Consider the following 17457-nt stretch of genomic DNA (forward strand, 5'->3'; position numbering starts at 1 on the left):
ACTCATTGTGACACTATGTTTAACGGGATTGTTCTTATTGACTTAACGGAGTCCGGGGCGGGGCTGGCTATGACGGGGGAAGGAGACCGGGAGTCCGTAGAAATATGCCCTCCTCCGCTTTCCCTCATCGAGTGGGGTTCTTTGCCTTTTCTTCTCTTTCCCTTTCTTCTATATTTCGGGTTCTGGTTACTGGGCGACAGGCACGCTGCGTGGGGGGTGGCCGTAGTCATCAGCAGGGGTGCAGGGTGGGGGATGGGCGTTCGTTATTATTTTTGTTCTAGGGCCTCTTTTTCCTTCTCTTTCCTTCTCTTTTCTTCCTTTTTACTTTTCCGGGTTAGTGTAGTGGGTTCGGCTTTCTTATATCCTTGTTTCTACATCTGTACCTTGCCCTTTTTTGAAGTTTTGGTGCTATGGGGCGGACGATAATGAAGGCGTAGACGAACAATAATGTGCTAGCTTATCCTGAGGCCGTATGTCTTAACGCCGTTGAATTACATTATAGCGAGATCATTTTGAACATGTTACTCGCCCCCTTCTGTGATCCGAGACACTGTATGCTACCTGATCCTTTCTACTTATTATTGTAAAATGAAAACCTCCTATCCTGTTTTTGAATTGAACTGCTTTTGCAACTGATGCGCTTTGTCGATGGGGTTCCTATGCTCCCCAGGGAGGCGGGTTCGAAGTTGGATTATAATAACGTACTGAAACGCTAGCGGCCAGCCCTGGGGGGTTGTAGGCCCTTGTCTGTATTTGATTGCTAATGTTAAATAAAGGTTTTCACAAAAAAAAAAATAGTAAGATTTTCATAGGTGAGTGTAGGTTCATGGTTTTACATCCACAGACTAAAAGCCTGGAGTGGGAGTGAAAGAACCATAACTAGGTAAGAAGGAAGGCAGAGGCTGTAGGAAGGACTCTGGATATGGTATGTTGCTTGGTCCCGGAGATGCTTCAATGTCACTGCCTTGCACAAATGGCATAAGTCCTGGATGTTGGGTGCCATAGTTGAGGGTTCTGAGCAGCGCTTGTAACACTGTCTGAAGCTCATTTGCACCTGCTGCAGCTTCACTATTCTCAAAGTAAGTGGGGGCTGTTTGAGGACCTGACTGCATTGGAAAGCAATGTGATGCGGTGCCTCCCCGAACCGCTTGACGGAGGCCCCTGAGAGGCGGTGTGGTGGCGCGGACTGGGAGGGGGCGCTTGGCTTCTGCCCCCTCCCCAAGTCTTGTTGCCCTGGTGCGGCCTAAGATCGCCCCCGACATAGGCGGCCGGCTCCTGGGGTCCAGCAGAACTTTTTGCCTTTTGGTGAATCTTCCATTCTGGACCATGTCCCACAATCCGTTTGATCTGGAGACACGTCCTGCGGCCTGGTCCCTGAATGTGTGCAAGGGGACGGTATTAACTGGATCAAGATGGCGGCTTCACACAAAGTTGACTCAAGTGTTGCTGCTGATGCTATGCAGACAAAAACTGGTTTTCAGTTTGTACATTCTTCAGGATTTTTCCATCCAAGGCTGGTTGAGAGTTTGTAGAACGATGGCTTCAGATTTTCAACATACTACTCTTCAACATTCTTCATAAATGTAATTCTGGTCCTGCCGCTACTTATTGGAGACATTAAACTATACTCTGGACCTGCCTGGCCTCGACCAAAATGGCGCCAGTATGGGAGCGACTTGCACTCCTTATGATGTTCTAGTTACTTAGCCTTGACGTTATGGGGGATGTATGCGGTCTTTGTGCACATGGCGGGCGGGGAAGGGTACTGACTGATAATACGGACAACCCTATTGATGTCGATTTTTCATTATTGATTATTTTATTAATAAAGCTTCGAAGTAATGTAACCCATGATACTCGCCCATGGTGTGCGTATGGACGATTTTGTTGTAACTGATCCTGTTATACTTTCAATTAAAAAATCAACCTTCACTGATCCTGCAACCGTTTGTCACGTTTAGCTTTTTCAATTAAATGACTCGCTTGTTACATACTCCTATACCCCTGGCTTTTGAAAGACACCATCTTGTAGAATAAAGGGCTGCGTCAAGGGTGGTATTGCCCAGAATGTCTTGTTTACTAGTGCTCGTAATAACGAAGCCAGAACTGCCGAAAGGGATTCTGGTCCTGCCGCTACTTATTGGAGACATTAAACTGTACTCTGGACCTGCCTGGCCTCGACCAAAATGGCGTCAGTATGGGAGCGACTTGCATCTCCTTATGACGTTCTAGTTACTTAGCCTTGACGTTATGGGGGATGTATGCGGTCTTTGTGCACATGGCGGGCGGGGAAGGGTACTGACTGGGAATACGGACAACCCTATTGATGTCGATTTTTCATTATTGATTATTGTATTAATAAAGCGTCGAAGTAATGTAACCCATGATACTCGCCCATGGTGTGCGTATGGACGATTTTATTGTAACTGATCCTGTTATACTTTCAATTAAAAAATCAACCTTCACTGCTCTTACAACCGTTTGTCACGTTTAGTTTTTTCAATTAAATTGCTCGCTTGTTACATACTCCTATACCCTTGGCTTTTGAAAGACACCATCTTGAGGAATAAAGGGCTGCGTCAAGAGCGGTATTGCCCAGAATGTCTTGTTTTCTAGTGCTCGTAATGACTAAGCCAGAACTGCCGAAAGGGATTCTGGTCCTGCCGCTACTTATTGGAGACATTGAACTATACTCCGAACATGCCTGGCCTCGACCAAAATGGCGCCAGTATGGGAGCGACTTGCAACTCCTTATGACGTTCTAGTTACTTAGCCTTGACGTTATGGGGGATGTATGCGGTCTTTGTGCACATGGCGGGCAGGGAAGGGTACTGACTGTGAATACAGACAACCCTATTGATGTCGATTTTTCATTATTGATTATTGTATTAATAAAGCTTCGAAATAATGTTACCCATGTGTAAAGGCTGAGCAGTACTCTACACCATGATACTCGCCCATGGTGTGCGTATGGACGATTTTATTGTAACTGATCCTGTTATACTTTCAATTATAAAATCAACCTTCACTGATCCTGCAACCGTTTGTCACGTTTAGTTTTTTCAATTAAATGGCTCGCTTGTTACATAGTCCTATACCCCTTGCTTTTGACCCTTTCCTACGCGCGGTCTGCACTACCGCCCTCGGGCGATCTATGTAATGAACAGACTACCATTGCCGAAACACAAGGGAATGCATCTCAAAGAGATAAGTCAAGTAAGTGGTAGATAAAAACATTTTCGTGTTTATGCACGCTGATGTGCTTTGAACGAGGCCCCCTCCCCCCCTCCCCCCCTCTCCCCCTCCTCATCATTTAGATTACCACCGCCCATTGCGCAAAAGCATACCGGGCGCTCCCCACGCAAAAAAACGATTTTTTTTTTTTTTGCCCCGCGGGGCCCTTTTAAAGCCTCCACATCAAACCTAGGGGGTCAGGGAGGATCTACTATGCCCCCTTATGGTCATTTCCCCCTTCGTTTTGGCCTCCTCCTGTCTCTCGATCCTACAGAGAGACAAGATGGCGGCTGCTCCGGACTGTTTAGAATGTTGACAGACACCGGAGAGCCAATCCGTTTCGCGTCAAGTACGCGAACTGGAGCGCTACCCGGAGCGCTGTCACAGATATATATATTTTTTTGAACGTTAATTTATCAAAATCCACTGGAGCACATATATTGAGACCTAGCAAAGGCACATCGGGCTAACAGTCCCTACAATTTTGCCAAGTTTCATGCAAATCTATTCAGCCGTTCGAGCTAAAAGTGAGGCCAACCGCCCTATGGAAATTAACATGGGAAAAACGAGTTTTGGGACCCCCCTTTTTTCTCGGCCCCCCCTTGACGAACCCCCTCGCCAAATTTTCAGGGGCTGCTCAGAAACGAAATGTGCCATTTTCCTGAAAATTTCAGCCAATTCCGTCCACAAACGCTAAAGTTATTAGACATAGAATTTTCAAAAATCCCAGAGAAAAAATCCTGACTATATATACATACTGGCGACCGCCAGTAGGTAATATATATATATGTCATGAATGATGTAATATGTGACATCATCAGCAGTGGATTGCGGGTGCGCGATATATAGTTAGTGCAACTAACTATATATGCGAATTTCAATGGTTTTGTGCGAGTAAAATAAGGTTTTGTAAATGCTAATCCCTAACTATATATGGTCTAAAACCTATGGTTTTTTCAGTGAATTTTCAAGGTTTTGTAAATGCTAATTCCTAACTATATATGGTCTATAACCTATGGTTTTTTCAGTGAATTTCAAAGGTTTTTAATAGCAAATATCAAAAGCTGTAAAATGTCAAGTACGTGGTAGGTTAAAACATTTTCGTATTTATGCACGCTGATGTGCTTTGAACGCTGCCCCCCCCCCCCCCTTCCCCACCCTCCTCTTTTCTTTTAGGAGTATTCTCTCTTTGCAGATAGTGAAGGGTAGGTAACACAGGCCTTTGCCCCCGTTGAAATCTGTCGTGCCTGCTTCCCTCTCCATTTGATTGATTGATATCCTAGCATTTATTGTTTTGGAATTGGTTCTCTTTGGTTCATTCTCTATTTACAAACAAGCACAGAGTCGCAATACTCTGTTTAGTCTTTGCACATAGTGAAAAATTGTTAAAAAAATAAAATGAATCAAGCGAAATCAGTAGGCCACTAATGGGATCCGGAGCACTTCCGGGTGCGCTAACGCGGCGCGTCATATGACGCATTACGCAACAACGCAGGTCCAGAATATAGTCAAAATGTCTCCACCAACCAGCAGTCGGAATACAACCCCTTTCAGCAGTCCAAAAAGTTCTGTTAAATGACAAGAGAAGGGACAGGCAACAAGAACCATCACTCAAAAAAGGGGAGGGCAAGTTCTTCCCTACCGGGTCACGTTGGGGCTCCACCGGAACTCATCGAATTGATAGTCTACAGTGTTTCTGGATGTTTCAGACTGAAGCTGGCGTCAGCATGAGAGCACCACCATCTCGTGGCTCCGTCGTGGCCATTCCGCAAGCAATCATGGCAGCCGCTCCCCTCCGGAAGCCTGCGAGAGTCGGGGCCCCCAAGACTTTTGTAGAATCTTCAAGGCTGAGGGGACGCTTTCGAGAATGGGGCCCAAGCCCTAGCAGACAAGCGTCAGAGTTCCAAGGTGTCCCAGGGCCATTTTAGTGGACCAGGCCCAAATCCGAAGAGCCGGCCGCCATTTTAAGAGTCCTGTGGCAGCAGCCTATCGCTGCACCGCAAGAGTGGCCGCAATTCAACTAGATGGTGAGCGAGACGCTGTAGCCGCAAGAGCAGGCGGTAAACAGCTGAATGGCGGATGAGACACAGTGCAGCAAAAGCCGGCGGAAAACCGCTGAATGGCAACTGAAACGGTAAAGGGGCGCCCCACTACAGCAGACGAGCCTCCACCTGGGGAGGCCTGTTCACGCCGCCGCCTCCCCCCCCCCCCCCAGGGCGCCCCACGCCGTTTTTCGGCGTAGCATTGTAGGATGCCAAGACCAGTGCGGCAAGTAAAGGACATCACCTGGGTGCCGTCCAGATCTCAGCGCGTTGTGCTGTCTTCGGACTATTCGCCCAACAGACCGCTACTGACCATTGTTGCTTCTGTGTAAAAAAAGTTTTTTTAACGTGTTTACTGTTTTTGGTGCGTTGTATATATTTATAAGTTATTAAAGTGTTATAATCCTACTACTTTGTTGGAGTGCTATATATTTTTAATGTGACACATAATTGTGAAGACTTTGATGTACAAAAAGGCATCCCTGGAATCTTCCGCTTCAGGCTCGGTCCCACACACCCTCACAGTGAGAATCCCCTCCCCAATCACAATACAGGATGGTTATCAGATAGTAGGAACGCGTGTGGTGTGACGGATTACATCGGGTGGGGGCCTTGATCTACTGTAACTCCTTTGAAGAGGGGTGATTCTTTACAGTTGAGGCCATAAACTACATCCGCAGGGCTAGGTGATAGCCTGGGACCGGCCTGGACAATCAGACACAAAGGAAGAGGAATGTCAGAGGGTGCGGTAGTGAATAGGGTGAAAGGGAGGTGTCGGGCGGGCACAGGGTGTGATTCTCAGGGAAGAGCATCACAGATGGGGGGAGGTTTGTGGCCCATGCATAAGACAGGGAGCGGGGGTGACCAGTGCGTGGGGGAGATGCTTGCGAGGGTGGGGAGCCATGCTGAGGATCGGCGGCGTGCAGAGAGTGGGTCTGGTCAAGGCATCTAAAATGGCTGCCGTGCACGACAAAAGTGTGCCATTGGAAAAAAAGCAAGATGGCGCAGACAATCGTTATCAATACGGATTAATTTATAACAATTATTTTTAACAATATATTTACTCGCAGTGTCAAAATGGTGGTCAACACTTCCTGATTTCCTTCGAATCGAACGTTAACAGACGTCACGCAGCAAAAAAAAAAAAAAAAAAACGCTCACACGCAGCCGCTGGAAGACAAGTATCAACATATATGAGCATCCTCAGCCACCCTCAGAAAACATAGGGGGTCAGGATACGTCTCCCGTACCCCCTTATACCCATTTCTCACATTGTTTTTCCTCCATCTTGTAATTTAATTAAAACGAAACACGAAATGGCGCCGTTTCGCTACCCGGTTCGCGAACCAGAAAGCGCTTCTACCGCAAAAAAACAATATTTTTTTATTTGCCCGCGGGACCCTTTAATAACCCCAACATCATTCCTAGGGGGTCAAGAAGGGTCTACTGTTATGTTCCTGGATGTGGCACGCCCCTGACGCCAGGAGCGTGCAGCGTTAAGTCATGTGACTCCCCATAATAAAGAGAGGCCTCGCACGCACGTACGCAGTCAGAGGCGCGCACAGAGAGCCACCAAGTTATTCCCAGAGTCCGTCTCAGTTATTTCTAGGGCCACGTGTCAGGCCTAGTTAGACTTAGATGCCCCGGAGTGTGGGCCCCTGCTATCCCTAGGGCAATCACTCCTCCACAGAAGAACACAACAATTGGCGACGAGGGTGGTTGCCGGATCCTTGCTCTGGTTGTGTGTGTGCCCACCTTTTCGTGAGGCGGCTGCGAGCCTGTCCTTTGGCTCGTGTTGCTCGTGCCTTGCGGTGCCACACGCCCCCTCTCAGTGCGCCTGGAGGGAAGGTGTCCATCCCTGGGAGATCGCAGGTGAGCTGTGCTGCCCGGCGTCCGCCTGCAGCGCACAGTGGTACGAGTGGCCGAGTGCCGGACTACTCCCGCAGGAAATTTCCACCCAGCGCCGCACGGGGCGTGAAGCGCGCTTCGATCCGCCTGGCCCGACGATCGGGGAGGCACCCCGCATCGTCTCGCACTTCGATTGGACGCGGCGCCGGCCGGTCTCGCTGCTGGCCTAACTCGCCCGTGGTAAGCGCGCCGGTCGCACGCGCCTTCCCGGACTCACTGAGGTGTCCTCCGCAGCTACGGACCGTCCTACTTGCGGGTGCCAATATCCCTGCACACAGAACAGGGCCCACAGCCGGCCCCCTCACGCACCGGCTCTGGTGCTGCCCCGGCCTGTCGGAGGCCTGATCAAGCACGTCCCGGGCGATGGCTACCATTCCGCCCATTGAACCGTTTGTGGTGGAGGGTGCGCCCTCGACTCTTGCCCCGAAATGGAAGGAATGGGTGGACAGGCTCCTAGTCTTCTTCGAAGCCACAAAAGTCTACAAGGAACAGTAGCGAGCCATGGTGCTTCACCTAGGTGGCAAAGACATTCACTCCATTGCTCGGACACTCACAGAGGCGACCCCCAAAACTCATCACACCTTGATTAATGCCCTAAATGCTCACTTAGAGCCCATGGCGAATCAAGATTATGAACGCTTTGTATTCCGACAAGCGCGGCAACTGCCGGAAGAGTCGCTGGACGAATACCACACCAGACTCAAAAAGCTGGCACTTACATGCGGGTTCCAAGACATAACAGAAGAAATTCGAGGACAAATTATACAGGGCTGCGCCTCTGCCAAACTGAGGGAAAGAATACTGGAAGAATCGGGCAAGCCGCTGGCCGACATCCTTACTCTCGGCCGCACGAAGGAACTTTCCAAAGCTAGAGCAGCACATATGGAAGCCGCACTACAAGCCACAGTCAAGGGGGAACCTGTCAACAAGCTGCAAGTCCAAACACCATCCAAGTGGCACAAAAAGACTACACCCACCCAGGGTGGGGCATCCGGACACTCATGCGGATACTGCGGAGGCCCGCGCCACCCGGCGCCGGAATGTCCAGCACGGGGAAAACGCTGTTCCGGATGTGGCAAGATGAACCATTTCGAGAAAGTATGCCGATCGAAAAGGTTCCGTAAACCTCGCCAGGCCATACAGACCGTCACGGAAGGGGATCCAAGCCATAGTGACATGGATGATGACGAGGAGGAGGAGCGGTCAGTGCACCAAGTACACATGATCGGCACCGCCACTCGTCGCAGCAGAACACTGCCTCAATGTTCAATCCAGGTGGCGGACCAGGACATAATGGCGGTTGTGGACACGGGAGCGTCCATAAATCTCATGAGTGCCTCACGATACAGAAACATGGCCACGCCTCCGGCCCTGAGCCCCACTCCCATCACTGTCTTTGCATATGGACAAGACATTCCCCTCAGGATTCGGGGGAAGTTCCGGGCGGCAGTCCGCCATGGGGACAAAACCATCAGGGCGAACATCTTTGTATCGGAAGAAGGACAAGGCCTGCTACTAAGCTGCAGAACGGCCGAAGACCTGGGCGTGGTAACGTTTGCCTTTGATGTCCACAAAGACTCAGTACAACAACTCCTCATGGACTTCCCGGACCTTTTCGAGGGCATTGGACGCTTCAAGGGCCGTGAGATACACCTACACGTAGACCCCACTGTACAGCCAGTAGCTCTGCGACACCGTCGCATTGCATTCCACCTTCGGCCGTTGGTGGAAGAGGAACTTCATAAACTGGAAGCGGCTGGCATCATCGAGAAGGTCTCCGGCCCCACCCCTTGGGTGTCGCCCATCGTAGTCACCCGGAAACCGAAACAGCCAGGGGCGGTCAGGATCTGCGTGGATATGCGTCTCCCCAATGCGGCCATAAAGCGGGAGCGTCACATCACCCCCACAATTGATGACCTCATCAGAGAAATGGCTGGGGCCTGCTGGTTCTCAAAGCTAGACCTACGATCGGGATATCATCAGCTGGTGCTCGACAAGGAGTCGCAAAACATCACCACTTTTTCCACCCACATCGGTCTTCGGAGGTACACCCGGCTCAGCTTCGGGGTTTCCAGTGCGGTGGAGGTGTTCCAAAACGTCATCCAAGAACTGATTGCTGACATACCTGGGGTGATAAATGTCAGCGACGACACAATGATACACGCCAGTACCATTACCGAACATAACCACCGATTGTCTCAAGTGTTTCGCAGGCTCCGAAGTGCAGGGCTCACACTTCACCGGGAAAAGTGTGAATTCCTACGAACCAAAATAGGGTTCTTTGGATATGTCTTCTCGGCAGACGGTGTTCACCCAGACCCCGATAAAGTAAAGGACATCAAAGATGCACCACCTCCCACGACAGTCACCGAGGTCCGGAGCTTCCTTGGCATGGTGAACTATTGTGGCCAATTCATCAAAGATCTGGCCAACCTCACCAAGGACTCCACCCCGTGGACCTGGGGACCGGAGCAGGAGAAAGCTTTCCAAGACATCAAGGCCTCCCTTTCCAGCAACCCCACGCTGGCATTTTTTGACCCTCAAAACATCACCCTCATAGCAGTGGATGCTGGGCCGGCAGGACTTGGAGCCGTCCTGATGCAAAGGCCGCGGGATGAAATGGATTGGACTCCAGTTGCCTTTGCAAGTAGATCCCTCACAGACACAGAGCAGAGGTACTCCCAAATCGAGAAGGAAGCTATTGCAATCCACTGGGGGTGCTGGCACTTCCATCTATAGGTCTACGGCAAGCCGTTCACCGTGGTTACTGACCACGAACCGCTAGTGGCCCTGTTCTAAGGAACCTCATCAAAGCCACCCCCGCGCATCGAAAAATGGCTGCTTCAACTGCAGGAATATAACTGTAACATCGAATACCAGCCCGGAGCAAAGAACCCGGCGGACTACCTCTCACGCCATCCCAGGCCGGCCACACCAGAGGAAATTGATGAGGCCGAAGAGACCGAGGCATATGTGAAATGGGTAGTCGCGTGGTCATGCCCGCGTCCTCTCTCTCTAGAAGACGTTGTGAACGCCACAGCCCAAGACGCCTGTCTACAGAGGGCCAAGGAGACCCTACGAACGGCGAACTGGAACAAAGCCAAGGAGAGTTGGAAGGTACTCACCCCAGAGGCTCAAAAAATCATGGAGAGTCTGCACCACGTTCAGGAAGAACTCAATGAGGACGACGCGGGGTGTCTGTTGAGAGGGCATCGCCTGGTAATACCCACAGCCCTGACTGACCAGGTAATACAACTAGCACACGTGGGCCACCAGGGAATGGTCAAAACCAAAGCACGGTTACGGATCAAAGTATGGTTTCCCCTAATGGACGACATGGTAGAGAAAGTAGTGAGGTCATGTGCTGCTTGTCAAGTCACAGGGGATGCTCCTCGGGAAGCCCCAATCATAGTGGAGCCCCGACCCCAACGACCATGGGATAGGGTCAGTATGGACTTCGGTAGCCTCCCAGATGGAAGACACACGTTGGTAATGATCGACGACCACTCCAAATACCCGGAAGTAGAGATAATAGCAAGCACAAACGCTGAATGCGTGATCCCGAAGATGGAGAAAATTATTGCCACTCACGGGGCTATGCGAGAGCTCCGCACGGACAATGGACCCCCATTCCAAGGGCAAGACCTGGCCACCTATCTATCATCTCTCGGTACCCGCCACAGACGCATAACACCCCGCTGGCTTCAAGCCAACGGGGAGGCGGAGCGATTTATGAGAACCCTGAATAAGGTCATCCGCATCACCCATGATAAAGGTCAGTCAGTGGAGATGGCCATCTTCACATTTCTCAGAAGCTACTGGCAAACCCCACACTCAACTACGGGGAAAGCCCCGGCTCATCTCCTCATGGGGCGGGTAGTGACGGACTCCATTCCCCACCATCCGCAGTGGTCACCCGAGGAGGTGAATGAAGAGATCATTGCAAAGAAAAGAAAGACCACTTTCGCTAAGATCAGCCAGAAAAGAAGGGCGGTGGTGACACAGTTCAACAGAGGAGACGTAGTGCTGCTTCGCAACAGGGTAACGAGTGGCAAGTTCAGGCTGAACTATGAAAAAGGACCATGGCGAGTGATTGGCGTAAAAGGCACCCGCCTCACAGTGGTTAGAGGACGAGAGACTGTAACCCGCAACATATCACATTTCAAACACTTCCATCCGGAGCCCACCGAATCATGTCCCCCACTGAGTGCTCATGGAACTGAAACTGCAACTAATCCACCACACTCAGAACTAACACCCAGCCACGAGGTCACACAGAGTAGCAATTTGAGAACTGAGAGTGAAGAGGCGGGAGGGCGTGCAGAGGCCCTCGAGGAGATGCCAGATCCGGATGAGGCCGACAGAGAGGCGCCAGGGCCGGCCCCAGGCACCGGAACAGACATGCTGAGTCAAAGAGGGTCGCAACACAGGCTGAGAAACAACCCCACACCCTCCTGTCGGCTACGCGACTATTTCACGTAAGACTGTTCCAAGTAACGTTCATATCATTGCAGTGCATACAACCCGGTTTTACGAGGTCCCTTTGAGTTTTGGACGCTGAAGATGTCCATAAAAGACAGTAGAATAGACTGTTTGAGGATGTTGTTGTTGTTGTTGTTTTTCCTTGTTTTAGGAGGAATGTTATGTTCCTGGATGTGGCACGCCCCTGACGCCAGGAGCGTGCAGCGTTAAGTCATGTGACTTCCCATAATAAAGAGAGGCCTCGCACGCACGTACGCAGTCAGACGTGCGCACAGAGAGCCATCAAGTTATTCCCAGAGTCCGTCTCAGTTATTTCTAGGGCCACTTGTCAGGCCTAGTTGGACTTAGATGCCCCAGAGTGTAGGCCCCAGACTGCTATCCCTAGGGCAATCACTCCCCCGCAGAAGAACACAACATCTACCTTGCCCCCTTTCATTAAATTCCCCCTTCGTTTTTTCTCCTCTTCTTGTCTCTCGATCCTACCGAGAGACAAGATGGCGGCCGCTCTGGACTGTTTAGAATGTTGACAGACACCGGAGAGCCAATCAGCTTCGCTTCACTAAGTTCCGTTACGCGAAAAGTTCGCGAACCGGAGCGCTATCCGGGACGCTGTCACAGATATATGTTTTTTAAAACGTTAATTTCTCAAAATCCATTGGAGCACATATATTGAGACCCAGCAAAGGCACATTGGGCTAACAGTCCCTACAATTTTGCCAAGTTTCGTGCAAATCCATACAGCCGTTCGAGCCAAAAGTGAGGCCAAACGCCCTATGGAAAACTCAATGTTAAAAACGCGTTTTGGGACCCCCCCTTTTTTCTCGCCCCCCCCTTGACGAAACCCCCCCACATTTTCAGGGCCTGCTCAGAAACAAAATGTGCCATTTTCCTGGAAATTTCAGCCGATTCCGTCCACAAACGCCAAAGTTATTAGACATAGAATTTTCAAAAGTCCCTTAGAGAAAAAATCCTAACTATATATACCTATGGGCATTTGTTGCCCATTGCTACGCACCATGTCCGCAGACACGTTAAGAGGGCGTGTCGAGGCGTCCAGGGGAATGTTCACGGATCCCCCGGCTGGGGGGCCCGCTCCGGCTACTGGTTCTAGCACTGTGCCAGAGAAATTGGATGGTGTTAAGGAGTTATTTAGGAAATTAGAAAAGTGCAGCAAGAGCAAACAGTCAAAGTGGTGGGAACACACATCTTTAACTGGATATTTGGAAGTGGGACGGATGCCGTTCGGTTTGCGCATTCTACTTGCACCATCCTACGAAAAACCGGACCCACAAATGATGGCTGATTGGGCGCAATGCAACTTAGATAACTCCAAACACCTCATGAGTATACTTATTCAATACGCCGAAAGTGACAGGCTTAAGCTGGTAGATGAAATTACGCAACTTAATGCTGAAATTGATAAATTCCCTCCCTCTCCGGAAATTACAAAATACAGGGAGGAAATGAATGCACGCCTAAAACGTGAGGAGGACATTATCAAAAAAAGAAAGGCGTATAAGTTTCAACGCGATAGATTAGATTATGAAAATGGACAGATATTTACGTTCGCAAAGAAATATGATAATATCAAACAGCGTCGTAATATCAATGAAAATATCACCAACACCAACCAAAGCACAAAGGCTACCACAGGACAAACAGAGGTGTCTTCTGTCTCGGGGGACAGCTCACAGCCAGAAAGCGAATCTGACAATGAAACAAGAAGACAACTAAGGTCGGGGTTTCGCAAATATACCCCGGTGGAAGAAATGGAAGTAGTACAACAGGACCGCAAGTCAACTCTGCGGTCTGGGACAGCTGCTGCCGGTGCAAGCGTGCAAACAGGAAGTGAGCCGAGAGGCGCAAAAGCCACAAACGCCGCACCAACCGGAGGAAAGCAAAGGAAGCCGCGATCCAGATGGCAATGGAACAAAACGCCAGCACCTCAACCACAGCAGTGAATTTGACTTCCATCTCTGATAACAGCACACACTCGGTAATCAACCTGACCGATATTGAATTAACGGCTAAAGAGACATCAATCCTATCCTTGGGACTATCATAAAGCCCCCGAGGAGATTTTGACTATGCCACAACCAGAATTGATATGTTCAAATTCACGCGTAAACTTAAACTGCGCAAACATTTTGCTAATCGCATGGGAGGTGCCTCCAACAACAATATGGGCACCCAAGGGTCAATTTCAGACCTTACAGTGAATTCTGGCCTTGATGAAACAGTGGTTTTGGGAGCAGCGTTAACCCAAGAGTTGTTATCAATACAAGAGGAAGAAGATCTAGCCTCAACAGAAAGTCAAAATGCACTGGGAGGTGAACCTCTTCCTAGGATTTGTCAGACACCATTCAAACCGAAATCGAAGTTTTGTCCCCTCATGGCAAAGGACAATGTTGACATTTTCCATGAACGTGTGAATTCCCAGTTGAAGGATTTACAAATAACAATCTCACATTCTAAGAAACGGTACAATTATAAAGATGCTGAATACCATAAGTTAATCAAGAAACTAAAGGCAAACAAACATCTTGTTATCAGACAATCAGACAAGGGGGGCAATGTGGTATTGTGGCCACGGAAAATGTATTTGGAAGAAGCTCACAAACAATTAAATGATAAGGACTGTTACAAACGTGTAACCATGCAGGATGCTGTTGCAGCGAAAAATGCAATATATAGTAAATTGTCTGCCTGGCGAAGTAAAGGGTTGCTGACCATGGAGGAGTATAAATTTTTGAAAAAGGAACATCCTGTCACTCTGGTGATTTATTTCATCCCCAAGGTCCACAAGAACTATGATCAACCACCGGGCAGACCTATTATCTCTGCATGTAACAGTATATTGGAGAATGTGAGTAAATACATTGACTTCTTTCTTCAAGATCACGTGAGAAGTTTGCCTTCCTTTGTCCTAGATACAACTGATCTCATTAAAAAGCTCATTGATTTCAGATGGAATTCGACCTATATGCTGGTGTCTATGGATGTCACCTCGCTTTACACCAGCATATTCCATCAAGATGGACTGAAAGCTATCAGACACTTCCTGGGAAAAAGGGACGCTTGCTTTAATGAACATTCACAAATGCTGATAGAAATGATCTCAATGTGCTTAGAGAACAATATCTTTTTGTTTGCCAAACAACTGTTTCTTCAGACCAGAGGAGTAGCTATGGGGGCCTGCTTCTCTCCCAGTTACGCCTGTCTGCACATGGGGTACTGGGAGGAGCAGGTCCTGATGGGGGAAAATTCTGTCATCATGAATACGAAGGTGAAACTCTGGTCTAGATACATTGATGATTTGTTTTTTGTTTGGGATGGGACTGAGACTGAGGTGAGAGATTTCATACAAACGCTTAACAACAATAATCTCAATATCCAGCTTACCAGCACCATCAGTGCTCAATCAGTCATCTTCCTGGATGTTGAAATATATGTTCAGGGAGACACTCTCCAAACTAAACTGTACCGCAAACCCACGGCAGGGAACACACTGTTGCATGCCGATAGCCATCATCCTGCACATCTGATACGCAGCATCCCCTACGGGGAGATGCTGCGTGTCAGAAGAATTTGCAGCAGTGAAGATCAATGCCGTGTGGCTCAGCTACAATGTAGGGAACGTTTCCTTCAACGTGGCTATAAACCAGCTATTGTAGATAATGCCATTGCTAGGGCCAACAAATTGAACAGGCTAGAACTCCTAGGCTTAGGAGATTCTAATCAACCTGTCGTTTCTACTAGTGGACCGGATGAGGAAACTAGATTGATTATCGGGTTCAGTAACCAGCATAGGATGATTCAAAAAATCGTTAAGGACAATTGGTCATTGATTTCGAATGATCCTATACTAGGTGCCACTATGCCCAAATACCCTAGTATTACATACCGTAAGGCACGATCTATGAAGGATAGCTTGGTATCCAGTAGCCCAGAAGTAATCACATCTACATGGCTAGACGACAGCAAGGGTTTCTTGCGATGTTCCACGTGCAAGGCATGCAAGCATGGGGTGAGTAAGTGTGAGGTAATTACACCTTTATCCCCTACCCCCATTACAATCAAACAAAAACTAAACTGCAAAACAGTTTGCGGTCTTCATTTTGGAATGCCCATGCGGGCTCAGATATGTAGGCAGCACAAGGCCGCAGGTCCATAAGCGGATCTTACAACATCTGCGTGCAATAGCACATGCTGATCCTACATATCCTGTAGCTAGGCATTTTGAGTTCATGCATGGGAAAGATGCCTCTGCTCTAAAATACTTTGTTATAGATTGCATCCCCCCCCAAAGAAGAGGTGGCGATAGAGAGGCTTTACTAAGAAAGTTGGAGACCCGCTACATAATATCCCTCGATACTAAAGCACCTCAGGGTCTCAACATGGGAGAGGACTGCTATACTTATCTATAACTTTTGAATACCCCTGCTGTCTTGTAATCTGTACACTGTCCTCATTGAACATGGTTTAGTCCTGTGATACCAACTAACAACCAGAAATCTTTTAGCCATGTAAATAATATGAACCCTGGAACCTCGTTTTTTGACCTATTTTAATAACATTATTTAAGAATAATGATTTATCTTTTCTTAATGCACTTTTCACTTTTATGTAGCACTTTATAGCCATCTACATCTAGATGCATGAATTATTGCGTATTTTGCACAAATAATTGTTGATTGTGGAATTTCGTATATGATAGCCCACTTGGGCAGCATAACCTCGTACTAATTTTGCACTTTAAGGGTAACCATGACATTTTGGCCCGTTTTATAAAAGTGTTGAGTACTCATTATTCATTTTATGCTTGAAGAACATATACAAGCGAGTAACTTTTGTAGAGAATTTTAATGGTATTATCATTATTTATAATTATTTATTGGCTTTTAAACCTTTTGTACATTATGAAGTTTTATCTATTAGCCAATGCCATGTGTTTTATGTCGGAATTTCATTTCACAAAAAATGTATGTTTTCCTTGTGCAAACTTGCATTTATGCAGTAATTCTACAAATGTTTGTAGTTTCATTGAAAGTTGAGTATGTTTTCACTTTTTTATGACATGTGATGGCACTACTTGCACTTTAAAAGGAGTGGTCATCCCTCGTGACGTTGTCATGTGAACAAGGGTATCTCTACCCAAAACGCGTCATGGCGGATTGGTGCTGGGCTAAACTTTAAATAAAATCGGATTGCACCACTTCTGGGTCTCGCCTGTTCCTGCTTGTCGGTGTGGCTAACTGCGCTGCGCTGCATTTGCTGAACTGAACGTACCTCATATATATATATATATATATATATATATATATATATATATATATATATATATATATATATATATATATATATATATATATATATATATATATATATATATATATATATATATATATATATATATATATATATATATATATATATATATATATATATATATATATATATATATATATATATATATATATATATATATATATATATATATATATATATATATATATATATATATATATATATATAGTTACGATTTTTTCCCTATGGGATTTTTGAAAATTCTATGTCTAATAACTTTGGCGTTTGTGGACGGAATCGCTTGAAATTTTCAGGAAAATGGCACATTTTGTTTCTGAGCAGCCATTGAAAATGTGGGGGGGTTTCGTCAAGGGGGGGCCAAGAAAAAAGGGGGGTCCCAAAACGCGTTTTTCCCATGTTAATTTCCATAGGGCGGTTGGCCTCACTTTTAGCTCGAACGGCTGAATGGATTTGCACGAAACTT

Source organism: Lissotriton vulgaris, chromosome 1_2, assembly GCF_964263255.1.
Source record: "Lissotriton vulgaris chromosome 1_2, aLisVul1.2, whole genome shotgun sequence".
Lineage (NCBI taxonomy): Eukaryota > Metazoa > Chordata > Amphibia > Caudata > Salamandridae > Lissotriton > Lissotriton vulgaris.